The sequence below is a fragment of the Dermacentor albipictus genome, chromosome 5 (assembly GCF_038994185.2).
Source record: "Dermacentor albipictus isolate Rhodes 1998 colony chromosome 5, USDA_Dalb.pri_finalv2, whole genome shotgun sequence".
Classification (NCBI taxonomy): domain Eukaryota; kingdom Metazoa; phylum Arthropoda; class Arachnida; order Ixodida; family Ixodidae; genus Dermacentor; species Dermacentor albipictus.
In genome coordinates, this window is record NC_091825.1 from 30,724,042 (window position 1) to 30,729,153 (window position 5,112).

The 5,112-nt window shown below is 44.4% G+C and overlaps 1 long non-coding RNA gene across 1 annotated transcript; it reads right to left on the reverse strand.

The window, feature by feature from the left end:
• Positions 1 to 1,172: 1,172 nt before the first annotated feature.
• On the reverse strand, positions 1,173 to 4,589 carry LOC135913824 (uncharacterized). Its single transcript, XR_010568121.1, has 5 exons — positions 4,276 to 4,589; positions 3,854 to 3,946; positions 3,417 to 3,476; positions 2,758 to 2,878; positions 1,173 to 2,428 (listed from the first exon to the last, which is right to left on the reverse strand). It is a non-coding gene; the product is annotated as an uncharacterized lncRNA (long non-coding RNA).
• Between the last annotated feature and the right edge of the window lie 523 nt (positions 4,590 to 5,112).

Here is a 5,112-nt window from a genome sequence, read left to right on the forward strand (position 1 = left end):
TGACTACAACATCCTGACTAGAAGCACCTTACAAGTGGATCCTGTGCTTCTGCCGGGCATGGTGGCATGTTGAGGATGGGCTCACATAATCCGTTTGTCTTCATACCGAAGTTGTGGATCGGCGTGCTGTTAACTAATTTCTGCAGTCTCACCGGACCGCCGCTGCTTGAAGATGACTACAACATCCTGACTAGAAGCACCTTACAAGTGGATCCTGTGCTTCTGCCGGGCATGGTGGCATGTTGAGGATGGGCTCACATAATCCGTTTGTCTTCATACCGAAGTTGTGGATTGGCGTGCTGTTAACTAATTTCTGCAGTCTCACCGGACCGCCGCTGCTTGAAGATGACTACAACATCCTGACTAGAACCACCTTTCAAGTGGATCCTGTGCTTCTGCCGAGTACTAAGGATCGCATGATTGCGACATCAATGACAACGCGCACCGATGGCACCACGCATATCCAAGGAACGGCGCCGCGACCTCAGCCGCCTAAATATGACCCTCTCGGGACCTGCGTTTCCACTGGGCACGGTGACATTTTGAGGTTGGGTTGACATAATCCGTTTGTCTTCGTACCGAAGTTGTGAATCGTCGTGCTGTTACCTACCGTCTGCAGTCTCAACGGACCGCCACTGTTTGAAGATGACTACATCATCCTGAATAATACCACCTTGAAGCTGTGCTTCGCCCGACCCCTTGGGATCTCACGATTACGATATCAGCGACAACACGTGCCGATGGCACGACGCATGTCCAAGGAACTGCGCCTCGACACGACACGCCTACACTCTAAACACAGTAACCTTTGCAAAGGTGCACATTTTCACATTTTTGTGCACCTTTAACATAAAGGTTACAACAATGTAACCTTTACATTTTTAGCCTTTGCAAAAGTTACAAATGAAAAGGTTACTTTTTGTTCATATAGGTTACATGCTTTTTTTGGAATGTAACCTTTACGAAGTAATAACACCTTCAGAATAACATAGGTTACTTGCTAGACAACCTGTAACCTTTGGACGATGCGATGCTCTTGGTAAAATCCCTTATTAAATATGTCCTTGGTGTTTGGTCAGGGTCACGAAATACAGAATTCGCGTGGACTCCGACTTGACGTGCACGAATAATACCCATCGAAATGAGGTCTACAGACAAGACAAACAAAGACATTCAAGAATACTCACCGCCTTTAATATCACTGATGACAGACATAAATACATAATGTACCTTAACCACAATACCAAAGCATACCTCCCACAACGACGCATACTATTACACAATGAAGCCCGACTTCCTGAGTCTACGCAATATTAAAGAAAACCTACGGTATACAGGTGATGTATATATGGTCAAGGCACTATATTTGTGAGGTTTTTCTTATGTAGTGAACAGGTACTACAGAGCAAATATCTGTCAAAATAAGTGCTGCATATAATGCACTATAAGTCTGACCTCATATTATATAACTGTTTGCAGTGCGAAAAGTGGAACCATGATGAAGGTGCCGTGTAATAAAGCAAAGTTCTCACATGAAATCACAATTTCCAAAAATTCCACAACAGATTGCTCCCTTCACAATAAAAATAAAAGTAGACACTGCTATCATGATGCAGAAATATGCACACAATAAAAAGCCATGCTTTAAAGTGAGCTATTAACTCAGACTGACTTCATGAACGCCGCAGTAAACATACAACTGGTGTAAAAAGAGGCAATGTAATATTGTGGCTATAGACTTTATCACAACTCTGAGGAGACATTAAAGCAGCTCTTGTTGGAAGCTTAAAAATGGTGCTATCAGCACAGAAAATACAAAGACCATCAACGCTTGTAGCCAAATACAAAATAATGAAAGAAAGCCATGATTTTAAACGACTATGCTAACCTATATGTATGTCAGGTGCATGCGCCTGCAGTTTTTGAGTATCAGTTTAGGAAATTCAGCACGAATCGCCAAGAGTATACAAACATATACCTGCACCTTAAATACCAAAGTAAAATCTAACATCTCGTATCACCTCGAGCAAACATAAGACCAACAGGTAATTCAAATAGCATTTTAAGTTTGACAACACTCAATGCAACAAATGAAACAAATACAGTGAAGTTCACAAAAAGACTGAAGCCATCCGTTGAGAACATACTTCAGCATCTTGGGACGTACCCTGTCTTAGCACATTTGTTTTTTGAACTTAACACAAATTCTTCTTTTTCAAGAGTATTCGAGAATATTCTTCAGGTGGTTTGTGAGCAGTCCACAAGGCACTGTTGTGTCTGGCAGGGTATTTTTTTTTTTGCAGTAGCACAAGCGTCGGTGAGAATGCAGGCGGGTACTAAAGGTTTTTTATGCAGTAGGTAAGCAGGCAAAACATGAGGGCCCGCTGTATGTTTCCACTTGTGATCCTTATAATTTCATCGGCACTTCCTGCATAAACACAAGTGTGTACAAATGAGGCAAGGAGGCATACACATGAAGTGCCATGATTTGCAGCTCATTAGGCAGAGCAGTCTGTGGAATGTCACATTAGAGAAATGGGCAAACATGTATCAAAATGCAATGGCAAAAATGCTCACCAGTGTGAAATAAAGTCATAGAGGATGCTACGTTAATTTCAGATCATTCATATATTAACTGAAAATAAATTTTTAATCGTGACAAAGCACATGTTGCCACAGCAACTGATAGATACATGAAAAATTGTCCCAGAAACCTCGTTAATCAGTGCATGCTTTAAATGGCCCTTAGATGCTTACCAATGTCGATGAATATGCACTCACGTTGCTCTTTGCATGTGAACGCTTCTGCCACTGCTTTTAGGTTTTCGTCCAGGTCACCAATCTTGCATTGAAACTTGAGTTCGACTTCGATGCAGAGCTGGACAAAGGAGGTAGGATGAAGCGAAAGTTGTCAATAATATTAAATACAAAATCAAACTTTTTATACCCCTTGTGCCATCAGGGTTGAAAGCAATAGAAATTTTAATTTCAATCACTTCACTAACACGTGAACTGATGGCAAGTATTCTTTCCACAGTTGATACTTTTATAAATTAGTGACCTTCCATTCCCTACAGTAGAGAATTAGACAAGGCTGTGTTTCTCTGCTCTTCTAACACTGAGACATAGACATGCCCTCACAATGTTTTCCAACAAGAAATACCGAGGCAAATATTCACTTGCTACGCACCGAGCATTCTTGAATAGCACATGGTGACTTATGTGTACGAATGTCCTACACATCGTTACAGCACATGAAACAGTCTAGAAACAAAAATTCTGTATCTATGGTGCGTTTACGTTCAGAAGTCACTAAAGAACCTGCCCCACTAAACATGCAAAGCGATCGGCGAGTAAGGCGCAGAGCTTAAAAAAAACACTTTTACGAAATTTGCATTTGTGTTCAGACCACTAACCTTTCGGGCAACCTGGCTATGGGCCCTGCTGGGGTACTTCGGCCATTCCAGTATTTTGCTCTGTGTGACCAAGAGAGAATACAGTGTAAAAAACGGGGTAATTTCACAACAAAGCGCGATATTATTCCATGCTATCCAGAGTCGCTGCCGCGGTGGAAGTGAGCTGCTACGACGGCACGGCTACGCTGTGGGAAGAGGGCGGCACGTAAAGGGACACTGAGGAAAATATAACACATTTTTGTCGTTACGAAAATCTCATACTGTTCCTTTCATAGCTTTTTTTTCGCTTGTCCGAAGCCGAAATGCGCACTTATTCCTGAGAGATATTGAAGTTTTTCCAGCTGCTCTGATTCAACCTCGGACTCGTTGTTGATGTCAACTGGGAGAGTGACGTCCACCATGACGCAAACGCGTTAATTCACACTAACCGCCCGCACCTTGTACAGCCGTCGTATAACTTCCGTCTTCCACCGTGGTCATACCGTTCAGGCGGCACTGGCGCCTCCGTCCAGCAGTCTTGTTTAAGCAGTCTGAAAGCAATATGAAATGTACAAATAACTTGATTACCACCATATTGTTCAGAGAACGCACGCGACGACACTAGGAACCTGAGGCAGTACTTGGCTAAAAGAAGTATATCACAGATAAGCAGATATATCGATCCAATGTGTCGCGAGCTAGGTCAGTCATGCACTCGTATAAACAGAGTAAACCTCATATGTGTTCGAAATGCACTCACAAAAAGAGCTCTGCAAACAAGACCCCTTTGCAAAGCAACGCATACACTAGATTTGAGAAGCATTAAGCCAACGAAGACCTTGCAAGCCGTAAATGCGGCTCTGGAACAAAGGTCACTTACCCAAGTCCGTAATTCTGCCATGGGCACCTGGACAGTGGTTGCAATAGTCGCAACGGCTGGAGTTCTCTACTGAGTCGTCTGACGAAGAGACAACGATGTGCCGCCGACAGTCGCAAAAAGGTCCGTTGCAGCTGCCGCGTTGCACACCCCACAAGTCCCTGCTGCTTAGCGCCATTACAGGTTTTGTCGCGCGCACACACAAACTAAAAGATTTCAAAATGGCGAACAAAGCAGAGACAAAACGCCGCCAGAAAGCGGCGCCGCTCAGCCGAGTGGTTTGCACCGTTGAAACGACGCGTACGAAGCCGCGCTGGCAGCGCCTTCCCACCATCTAGATTTCCATGGTTTCTTTGCGCATGCGCGGCTAGCGCGTATCGGAGCGACCATCGTGCGATATTTTGAGCCCCTCTTCTTACAGTTACCCGTTTCTCGTGTGCTTGCTGTTCTCATTTTAGCAACATACGTACAACACCAGAAACATCTGAAACGAATCACTGCGACCCTATCAGGGGGGGGGGGGAGGCTGGGGGACACTTCCCGGTTTCGGTGGCACTAAAACCCCTTGATAATTTGAAAGTAGCGACACTCTCCTACTCACGGCGCTTTCCTCCTCGATTCTCCTCGCCCGCCGGCTGCGAACGGCCCGCATTTCCTCCCTGGCTCCCGTGGCCGGGCCACAGGATTCTATGGAGGCGTGTTATTTTGGGCCAGTTGCGCGCCCCACTGGGGTTGAAAATTTTTAGAAATGCTAATAACAGCATTGATAATGCTGGAGGCCACGTTTGTGAGGAAGTTTGTTTTTTTTAAAGCCGTATGAACGGGGCATACCGATGTAAA